A 12,285-nucleotide genomic window follows, 5' to 3' on the forward strand; every position below is an offset into this window, starting at 1 on the left:
CCCTGACTGAGAATTGAATGCTCAACCACTGAGAAACACCAGCGGTACTGATATTGATTTTAAGCTGGTTATTAAGAAACAAAAGACTCAGAAAGAACCTTTGAACCCTTTCTTGCCTAAGAGATTAAGATGGAAAGGTTTACTCCCTTAAAGAAAATTTAGGATGTTAACCCTTAGCCTGATTGGAATTAAGTATGGTAGACAGGAAGGCACCCTAGGTCTCATTGATTCTTGGCTGTTTAGCAGAAATATAGCTGCCAAGTATGTGCTGCTCTTCCTCAACTACCTGTAAATTGCCTACTTCCTTTGTAATCCCATCACTGATCCCTACCCCCACCCTTTCTCCTTTGTCCAAAATGACATATACCAGTTTACATGATTTAACCTCTCTGTCTTTAGAATTTTCATGCTTATGTGACTTTCCCTTGGGCATGTATTAAAATTTGATTTTCTCCTGCTACTCTGTCTCTGTTAATTTGATGAATATTAGCCCAGCTAGAAGCATTTTGGAGAAATATTTCTTGGTGTTTTTGTTTTTGTTATTTTTTGTTTTGCGTTTGTTTTGTTTTTTTTTTTTTTTTTTTGGTGTTCAGTATCAACTTCTTACAATCCCACCTAAATATATACATTCATTGCATAAGCAATATTTTTGAGATCCTCTTTTATATACTGTCTGGGAGAGAGCAGGCATTCAACATGCATTTATTACATGAATAGCATTATCTTAGAATTTGGGAGATGTTCTAAAGAAAAGGCATCATTATAACAATTGAAGTTCCTTAGCTCTATACAAACACTGAAGGAGAAAAAGTTTCTGCCCTTACAAACCCTAGGTATTTGAAACTCTGAGTGGGATGCCTCTTTGTTGCTGTGCTGTGAGTATGTTCTCATCCTTTTCCTTCTAATATTCTTAATGGTTCCTATTAGCTACCTGAGATGGCCTGAGGTACCATCACCGCCTCAAGGATAGCCAGGAAGCCAATGCTCCTTATTTGTGAATAAGGGCACCCTCCCCTGGACAGTTCTGGAAATGCACTGCGCTTTCTGATGCTCACGCAGGAGAAAAGCTGGGGCAGGACAGGTGGGGGCAGATTGTGGAGACATTTGACTTCAGGTGAAGAGAAGCAATTAAAAGGGGAGGTGGGGGGAAGGTCAAGGGGGGGGGGAAGGAGACATATGTACAACTCTTTGTAATACTTTAAGCAATAAAACAAAATTTAAAAAATAAAAATAAATAAAAGTAGTATCTTGAAAACTGGGCTTTAGATAGATTAATTGGACAGCTGAATTCAGAATTAGGAGAGAAATGAGAGGCAGTGAGACTGGTTACAAAATATCTTGCAATTAAAATGAGAAAAATACATAAAATGGGAATAGGAACCAGAAGTTGGGGAACATTTGTAATATTATCTAGACATCATATCTCATGGTAAGCATCTGAAGCTCCGATGTCTATGTTTTGTAGCTTATGAACAAATGCAAAGTACAAGCATCAATTTTTTTTGTTATTTCCATTATGTTGTGTTCTACCATGTAAAATGCTTTTATGAGATGCATAGTAAGTTAAATTATCTTTGATTCATAGCATACAGTGGGACTGCTCTAAGAAAACATAAAAGTGTTCTACATGATCAGAAGGTGGGGGTCTTCATTTAGAGCTGAACATCTCATCTAGAAAACAATAATCATCTTTTTTTTTTTAAATCCTCACCTGAGGATATTTTTCCATTGATTTTTAGAGAGAGTGGAAGAGAGAGGGAAAGACAGAGAGAAATATTGATGTGAGAGAAACACATGGATTGGCTGCCTCCTGCATGTGCCCCTACCAGGGCCTGGGCCAGGGAGGAGCCTGCAACCAAGGTATGTGCCCTTGATCAGAATTGAACCCGGGACCTTTTGGCCCACAGGCTGATGCTCTGTCCACTGAGCCAAATTGGCTAGGGCAACAGTAACAGTCTTAAATGTTAATCTCATAGGTCATACACACATAGTTTTTATTCATGTAATTATTGAGAAATAGCTTATATTGAATGTGTTCTGATAATCACAAATACATTAAATGAAACCCTGAGGCTTTGATATTAAAAACATTAACCAGAGAATTAGAAAACATAATAATGTAATTGGTGATAGCAATAATGTTATTTTTACTAGAGAAAAACATTGAGAATTCATATTATTAAACAGATTTAAAAATATCATTTTATTTGGGTACTAATTTTTACGCAATTATTGTTATTCCAATATTAAAAATTAATGTATATTTTATTTAAACCTACATTTTGCAGTAAAGTGAGGAAAATTTTAGTAGGTCTGATGGAAAGAGATTTAATTGGCACAGAAGAAAGTAGAATTTTATTACCAACTGTACTGCTAACTGTGAGAACGTGGGCAAGTAGCAGCTCCTCTGGACCTTATCTTCTTTATTTGTAAATAAGCAATCTTGAAACTCTGCCTGGATTCATTAAATGTTTTTTTTAATTAATTTCACATACTTACCTTAAAAATAATAAGATTTAAATGGCACTTAAGCTTTGAAACAAATGAAGTTTTCAGCGTTGATATCTTATGAGATTTCTGAGGGTTGCTATTCTTGTTTGAGCATTGATTCTTAGACTATTACTTTTTCAATGAATACATGTTTGGCCATCATAAAAACCACCTGGAAAGAATGAAGGGCATCCTGGCCAGGTGGCTCAGTTGGTTAGAGCGTCATCCCATACACCAAAAGGGTTCAGGTTTGATTCCTGGTCAGGGCACATACTTGGTTTGGTTAGTTAGTTCCAACCCAGTTGGAGCAAGTATGGGGGGCAGCTGATCCATGTTTTTCTCTCATATCTCTCTCTCTCTCTCTCCTCTCTTTCCCTTCTTTCTTTCCCTTCCTCTCTCTCTAAAAACATAATTTAAAATTCATATCCTTGCTGGACTGGCGTGGCTCAATGTTTGAGCATTGACCTATGAACCAGGAGGTCACAGTTTGATTCCTGGTCAGGGCACATGCCCGGGTTAGGTGGTGTGCAGGAGGCAGCCAATCAATAATGTTCTCTCATCACTGATGTTTCTATCTCTCCCTCTCCCTTTCTCTCTGAAATCAATAAAAAATACACTTAAAAACCCCAAATGACATATTCTTGAATGAGGATTTTTAAAAAAAGTATTGTTAAAGTATTGTTGATAAATAGGAGGATATGTCTTAGCAGAAGATGCAAATTATGAATATTTACATTAAAATGGACTTTTTGTATAATCTGAACAGACCAGTCACTCAGCTGACATTGTAACATGGGTCATTAGTACTGTAAAACTTGTGAAAGAAATAAGGCTAATTAAGTACACCCATGACTGACCTGCAAAACAGAATGAACACCAATATTGTGATTTTAATCCCTCTTTACCTTCTTCTTTGACTCTTTATATTATTATTTCCTATTGGATAAGAAAATAAACATTAGTCCGGGAGTCAGATGACATGAATTCAAATTATCTTTCTGCTACATAGTGATTAAGTGCCAATTTTCTCAACTATACTTTGGCAGTGGCGGTGAGAAAATCAGCTTTACCTACTTCCCAAGATTGTTGTAAAGAAAATAAAATATTTTTATAAACTCTAAATAAATATCATAATGCAATATATTAGTAGCTCCCTTATTGTTATGTGTTAAGGGATTATACCTTGATTATATGACAGGGCACAAAGAGCTATCAACAAAATGCTTTGATTTTCTTGAGGGAAAAAAGATGTGGAAGTCTCATCACTACTTCATATAAAGCATCTGTGAAAAATTCTTTATCTGCCCATGAATTTTCTAACATTGTAATGTACAGGCATTTACTTGGAGATTTTTGACTTTATAAAACATAATCCTGGCCCGGCTGACGTAGTTCAATGGTTGAACACTGACCTATGAACCAGGAGGTCACGGTTCAATTCCAGGTCGGGGCACATGCCCATGTTGCGGGCTTGATCCCCAGTGTGGGGCATGCAGGATGCAGCCAATCAATGATTTTCATCATTAATATCTCTCTCTCTCTTTCTCTTCCTCTCTGAAATCAATAAAAATGTATTTTAAAAAATGAAACATAATCCTGAAACAAGGCAGATTTAAATTTTGGAATAAAGTATTCAAATTATTTTTTCCAGAGCCACTCTTGTGTCATGCATTCAAGACAGACTTCACTTTTCTGCTTATGGAGTTATCTTTGAATGGCCATGCAATACCACTCACATTAAGAAAAAATATGAGTCGTCGGCATGACGTTATTTACATTCTCTTGTTAGTTTTCTAACTTCAGGCCAGGTCACAGATGAACAGATCATTATTAGTTTGTAAAAACATATATTGATGCAGTCAGGTAAAGACAGTGTATATGTCTTCACGAAGGATAATATTAGGATGTAAGAGAACTTTTTAGTTGTAATTAGGAACTTAGCACCCTCCAGGACAAACATCTCCCAATTATCTCATTTTGTGCTTCATCCATTATGCAACTCTGTCAAAAGAGATCTTTTGTTCCTCTAAGGCAATTGAATAACATTGACCAGTTTTTCCTCACTTTCAGTTCAAAGTAATATAGTGAGATTAACAACACATTTATTTGCAGTGGGTTCAGTCTGTTATTTAATTAAAATAAAAGTTTTCTGTGAAAACCTACTTCTTTGCACAAATACAACAGAGTAGAACTGATTTTTAAATTTTAGATTATGGAGAAGTGATTTTTATTCATTTTTATACAAGATAAAAGCACATCCCCCTTTGCCATAGATGTGTGGTGGTGTGTGTGTGTGTGTGTGTGTGTGTGTTGAAATTAGGGAAAGATAGCATAATTTTGCTTTACAAACTTTTTTTGTAAACAGAGAATTTCTTAATTTGACATGGAGTAAAAGCTTGAAATTGTCCTAAATTATTGTAATATGAACCTCCTGTGCCTAATTATTTATTTAATCTTTATGCTAATAATTGCATTCTGCATTTCTAAAGGGAAAAGATGGGGTGAGGGAAGGATAAAATAAGAAAGAAATCACTAAAATGTATCTTTAAATACAATTTTAATTGCCATTCTGTTACTAAGGTCAAATTAACATTTCTGGAGAGTCTTTTCACCCCTTCTCTCAAGTCACCATCAAAAATCTGCCCTGGCCTGTGTCACTAAGTGGTTAGAGTATTAGCCCATGCACTGAAGGGTCTCAGGTTTGATTCTGGTCAAGGGCATGTACCTGGGTTGCAGCTTCATTCCCCAGCCCCAAGGGCATATGTGGGAGGCAACCAATCGATGTGTCTCTCTCACATTGATATCTCTCTCTCTCTCTCTTTCTCTCTCTCTCTTCTCCCTTCCTCCCTTCTACTCTCTCTAATTTGGAGATGCTTTGATGAAATTTTCTTCCCAGAAGGTAAATTTACACTTTAATTATATTTTTTCTATAAATGCAATCACACATGAGCAATGAGAGTCTAGCTATTTGAGGGGAAATAATGCTTTACACTAACTGCCTTTAGTTGACAAGTTAAATAATTGATATATTTTTAATTATAACACCTTGGAGCTTTTAAAGTATTGTAGCTTTACAAAGAGAACCTCTGAAACAAGACTTTCTATTGCTTTTTGTTAGGTTGATATAAATTTGCCTCAGGCAGTGCTACTGGCCAAAAAAACAATTTGAGTAGATGAAAAACCAAGGCAGATGGGCTTCTATAAATTGAGAGTGATCAATTCATAGATAGTTTCCATTGTAACTAGTTTTGACCATTATTTAAAGTGCAATGTATTATTTAACTAAGCTCTTTTTTTTATTAATGGCTCATTTTTATGAATTTCTTATTAATGACTCAGGAAGAGCTGGATTATTCTATGGAAAACCTATTAACAAGTAAAAATAAATCTTAAAGTTTGCTTGCTAAATCTCTCTCTCACACACATGTGTTATACATAATATATTTTATATTTGTGCATATATATATATATTTAATGGTCTTTATCAAGTGTGCATACAGTGTACATCTGTTTTTCCACTGGACAAGTGCCACTTTATGGCACAATCCTGGTTGAATCCATAAATTTTCTTAAAAGCCTTGAGGACTGCAACAGTACAGGGAAAAGGAAGAAATAACTCAGTGTAGTAATGCAGAGGAAATCATGCCTCAGTGTAGGGAGCGGCTATAGGGTTAAGCCTTGGACTGACCTGTTGGCAAAGCCACAAACAAGTCCCAGCTTAGAGGGCACAGTTCTCTTAGCATAATTAGGCTTGACCTTACGATGCTCCCTAGATCTTATCTGTATAGCTAATGGGCTGTGGGAGATGCAGCAAGTGCTGCAAAACAAGTGAAACTCACAAGAACATTGTAACTATGGTGACCACTACCTTGTTTACCTCTGGCTATAAAATAAAGGCTCAGCTTGCTGTCTGGATCTATCTCTGTGGCCTTAGCCAGGTGCAGAAGATCCACCTAGACCCAGCTTATTCTCTTTGTCTTTTCTACATCCTTCGCCATCCCCCACCCCCTCAGGCTCACTGAACCCTTGGCTGTGCTGGCAACGCACACCTCAGTGATTTCCTGCAAGTGTGGATACTCCTTAGATATACTAGGAAGGGTAGCTCATGTCTTAGAAAATATAAGAGAAAGAAAACTGTGTCACAAGAGAATTATAATTGAAATACCATTTACTAAGGTGGTAAATAATATATACATTTCACCTAATTGTGTATCCCGACACTAGAAAAAATTATGAAGTAAGCAAAGTTTATCTTTAAGGCCTATAGTGTCCTCTTCTAATATCTCTTTTTTATCCTTTGGAACAGCTCTGCTACCATAGTCTCAATGGGCACCCAACTTCTTTATACTCTTGAACCAAGACCAAGTCTTATTAAAATGTGTTATAAAAAAAACACTAACAAATCTTTTTATTTTAAGGTATTTAAGGTATTCATTTATTTTTTTAAAAACTTTTTCTTTCAAATATTTTTTATTGAGGGCTTATGAAGTGCTAGGCACTAGAGGTTAAACAGGGCTTTAGGCAGGTATAAAGCTTATTCAGTGTTGATAGGCGCACTTTGCAAAGAAGACTACAAAGTTATAATTACAAAATTAAATGCAAGGCTTTGAAATGGACTTATGCAAATGAGAGACCCTAAAGTTTAAGTTTCATTAGCTTTGTAGCAGTAATTCCAACTCTGGTGCTAGTGATATAACAGTAATACAATAGACAGAAAGTCCTGCCTTTATGCAACTAATATTATAATGGGGGAGGTATAAAACAAAAATTAAACATATTCAATGATATCATATACAAAGAAAAATAAAAAATGTTAAGGGGTTTGAGAGTGAGGGATTCTTGTTTGAGATAGGGTTCTCAGAGAGAAAAGCTCTGAGAAGGTGACATTTGAGCAGAGGCCTTAATAAACTAAGAAAATGAGCCATGGGTGTAGGCTAAGAGCACAGAAAGTACAAAAGCCCAGAGGTGAGAGTGAGTTTGGGATGTTCCAAGGACTATAAAAAAAGATGGGATAGGGGTGGAACAAGTTAAGATAAGCCTGGTAAGCCTTGTAAGCCATGGCAGAGAGTTTCAAACCACTGGAAGTGTGGAGCAAGAAGTGCCCTGACTTACATTTAGAAGAGTCACTCTGGCTTCTTTTTCAGTATCAGGCATAAGTTCTGATGAGTCTTCAACTATTACTTCTGAAGTAGTGATCCCAATCTTATCTGGTGGTGAAGCCCCTTAACCTTTGCAATCAGAGTCCCTTTCTGTCCTAAGAACAGAGACCCTCTCCAGACTTGAGACTACCCCTTGTTGCCCTATCTCCCTCCAGTTAATACCAGGCATTAATTATGGACTTGGTTATAAACTCAGATTTGGAGCCCCACTCTGGCTGTCATATTTCATTGTCTACCTATGTGTCAAGACTTTTCAATATTAACTACCCACTTAAATGTACCTCACTCTGATCCTTAATGCTTGCATCTCCCACAGTTACCTATGTGATCTGTCTTCATGTGAATCCCTGCCACTGCACCTCACTGCCTTTAATTCATATGCTGTTACAATTGCTTGAAAAATGGGAGATAGGAGATCTAAAAGTGAGACAAGAAATGCATGTGTGTTTGTGTTTGTGTGTGAAAGAGAGAGAGAGAAGAGGAGGGGAGGGAGGAGGGGAGGGGAAAGTTGAAGAGGAAAGGGGAGAATAGGGCAAGATAAGATGAGATAAGATAAGAGAGTAGGATGTATTTATGTATAGGCAATACCAATCAATTAGCGTTACATATGCTAACTACTTGGGATGTATGCCTACTTTCAGGAAACAATGAATTCCATTAAATATATATGATATTAAGTTGGTTATAAGTGTTAATTGATCAAAATAGTAAATGGTATATATGCATGGTCAGACTTTTTAGATTCTTTTTTATGTACTGAAGTTTTTTTTCCATAAACTAAACAAAATAAAGGAATTAATAGTCTAAAACAGTATCAACATAACTGAAAGCACATTTTCTTTTGGGAACACAAACTGGATTGATTGTGTTGATTCTTTCAGTAAATAGAGTAAGTTCCTTGATTTGGTTGGTGCTAGTCTATCTTTTGTTGTTACAAAGTATTAAAGAAAACAGGTTGCATTAAAGATATATTATTTTGTTTTCCTGAGGAGTGGTTGTCTGGAAATTGTTTTATGATTTTGTTTCAAGCTGTTTTATATCTTATGCGGCAATTCTTTTCTTTATAAAAGCAATAATTTTGTAAATAGTTCTAGGGGTCTTGTTATGTTAATTGCATTATTTACTCATATATATATATATAAGCCAAGTGACCAAACAGCCGAACGACCAGAATGACTGGGGGCTATGACGCGCACTGCAGCGGCCAACCAGCCTGATAGGGGACGGGCTGGCCAGTCAACTGCCCACGGTCCCTCCCCCCTGCCAGCCCTGCCCCCTATTGGGCCCCCTCACCCCAATCACTGAAGTGTGACCTTCAGTGATTCTAAGTTAAGTAAATGCTCTCCAGCCTTCATAGACCAGGAACCTGAATGATGAGTGATCAGGAGGAAAACTGCTCACGGTCTAGACCAGTGGTCGGCAAACTGGCTTGCGAGCAACATGCGGCTCTTTGGCCGCTTGAGTGTGGCTCTTCCACAAAATACCGACTTCTGCGCATGGGCCACGAAGTTTCAATCCACTGTACATGGACGCCCACACGTGGTATTTTGTGGAAGAGCCACACTCAAGGGGCCAAAGAGCCACATGTGGCTCGTGAGCCGCAGTTTGCTGACCACGGGTCTAGACCATCAGTCAGGTGTCCAGGAGAGGTGCCCAGAACAACCACCATCTTCCTGCGTTCTCTCTCCACTGCTTACTAGCAAAGAGGGCAGCCACATCACACCACAGCCTCTCTTTAGAGGGCTTGTCAGCAAGAAACTAAACCGCATTACCTGTCTAGGGAGAGGCTTAGAAACAGAAGCTGTAAGTGTCCCTGACACTAAAGCACCTTTGAAGCTTCAACTCATCTGAAAGCCAACAGCAAACGTGTATACACCCTGCAAAGATCTAAAGATCTTTGACACTAATAACTCCCCAAGGCTGGCCCTGTCCCCGATCACCCTCCCCCCACCTGAATGGGGGCAGGCCGGCCAGACCCCACCCATGCACAAATTCATGCACCGGGCCTCTAGTTTTTAATAAATAGAAGACAGGAATGCAGTTATTATCTAATGTGACAAAATAGAGTACCAATTTCTGTTGCCATCACTGAAGCAAAATCTAAATTACCAAAAAAGGTAAATGTTACCATGGAGCAAAAATAGTCTCCAACAAACAGTGCTTAAACAACTGGACATTCACATGCAAAAAAAAAAAAAAATGAATCTAGATACAGACCTTATAACCTTCACAAAAATTAACTTAAAATGGATCATAGATCTGAATGTAAAACACAAATCTTGAAGATGACACAGAAGAAAACCTAGTAGATAACCTTTGTTACGGTGATGCCTTTTCAATATAATGTCAAAGAAACAATCCATCAAAGAAATAATTGGTAAGCTTAACTTCATTACAATTAAAAATTTCTGTTCTGTGAAAGACAAAAGAATTAGAAGACAAGTCAAAGACTGGGAGAAAACATTTGAAAGACACATCTGATAAAGGACTGTTATCCAAAATATATTTTAAAAAATCTTAAAACTTAACAATAAGAAAACAAAACACCTGATTAAAAAATGGTCCAAAAACTTTGACACCTCACTAAAAGGATGTGCAGATGGAAAATTTCATTCTACATTTACTTTAAGAGATAATATGAAAGCCAAATGCATCTTAATTTGCATCCTGGATTTTCTACTTACTGGCTGCATGATTTTAGGTAAAGTCTTAATCCTTAGGTTCTTCATTTTATTTTATTATTTATTTATTTATTTATTTATTTATTTATTTATTTTGTTTAAATATAGTTAGCATACAATATTAGTTTCAGGTATACAACATAGTTCAGGTTATTCATTTCAACACATTGATACCTGACTTCTAGGGTTATTTCTTTGATTAAGTGAGATAAAGCAACTAGAAATGAAATAAAGCACACACTCAAAAAAAAAAAGTCTATCAAGCTTCCAGTCAAGATGGCAGTGTAGGCAAATGCAGTACTCTCATCCTCCCCCAATTACATCAAAATGACAATGGGGGGAAAAGGAGACATATGTACTACTATCTGTAATACTTTAAACAATAAAAAAACGACAACTAAACTATAGAACAACCATCATTCAGAACCGATTGAAATCTAGCTGAACATAACTCCTATAATGAAGAATATAAAGAAGAAGCCACATTGAGGTAGGTAGGAAGGGCTGAGATGCAAACTGACTGGTCCCACACCCACATGTGGCAGTGAAATAGAGAGAGAGCTATCTTGGCTGCAGAGGTCCCCCTGAGAAGTGAGGGACCCAGCCCCACACCAGTTCCCCTATCCCAGGGTTCCAGTGCCAAGAATAGAAGTCTCCATACCTTCTGACTGTGAAAACCAGGAGGGACTGTGGGTGAGTGAGATGGAGCAGTTTGGTGGTTTCTTATAAAACTAAACATACTAGTACTCTTCCCATATGATCCAGCAATTATGCTCCTTAAGATTTACCCAAAGGAGTTGAAAACTTATGTTCATATGAAAACATGCGCACAAATGTTTATAGTAGCTTTATTTATACTTTCCAAAGTTTGGAAACAACCAGGATGTCTTTCAATAAGTGAATGGATAAATAAACTGTGGTACATCTAGACAATGGAATATTATTCACCATTAAAAGGAAATGAGTTATCACGCCATAAAAAAGACATGGAAGAACCTTAAATTGAATTATTACTAAGTGATAAAGGAAGTCGATCTGAAAAGGCGCTATACTTTATGATTTCAACAATATGACATGCTATAAAAGACAAAAACAATGGAGATAATAAAAAGGTCAATGGTTGTCAAGAGTTGGAGGTATGGGAAGGATAGGCAGAGAGAGCATAGAGAATTTTTAGGGCAGTGAAATACTCTGTATCTATAAATATAAAACCCTTATATGCAAATAGACCAAATGGTGGAACAACCAAACAACTGAACAACTGGTCACTATGATGTGCACTTACCACCAGGGGGCATGCATGGAAAATGGCGGGTATCGGCAGCAGGAGGCAGAGCACAGAACATGGTGGGCATTGACCACAGTGGGATGGTGGAGCAGGTGAGCAGGGGCACCAGAAAAGGTGACTGTCAGTCACTGTTATTGGGGTGACCCTCTGGCAGTTACTGAAAATTCTTTGCTCCTGTGCGCTTGCATCCGCTGCTGGTGCTGGAGCCACCGCTCGCACCGCTGCTGGCGCCTGGCATTGGCCCCAATTGCTCAATGCTGTTAGTGAGTGCGAGCGGCAGCTGCTGGCCCCGATTGCCCTTCAGAGCCTCTCCACCTCTCCCTGCTCCTGAGAGGTGATCGGGGCTGGCAGCCGCCTCTTGCACCCACTGATGGTGACAACCCCACTCGCACCCACTGCCAGCGTCGGAGCCACCGCTCGCACCCACTGCTGGCCCCGGCCCCGCTTGCACCTGCAGCTGGTGCCAGAGCCGCCGCTCACACCCACTGCCAGTGCTGTTGGCGCCGTCAGAGGGTGCGAGCAGCAGCTGCTGGCCCTGATCACCCCTGAGGGCTTCTCCACCTCCCCCTGCTCCTGAGGGGCGATGGGAGCAGCAGCTGCCACTCGCACCCACTGCTGGCGCCGGCCCCAATCGCTCCACACTGTCAGGTTGTGGGAGCGGCAGCTG

The sequence above is a fragment of the Myotis lucifugus genome, unplaced genomic scaffold (genome assembly GCF_000147115.1).
Source record: "Myotis lucifugus unplaced genomic scaffold, Myoluc2.0 scaffold_2, whole genome shotgun sequence".
Taxonomy (NCBI): Eukaryota; Metazoa; Chordata; class Mammalia; order Chiroptera; family Vespertilionidae; genus Myotis; species Myotis lucifugus.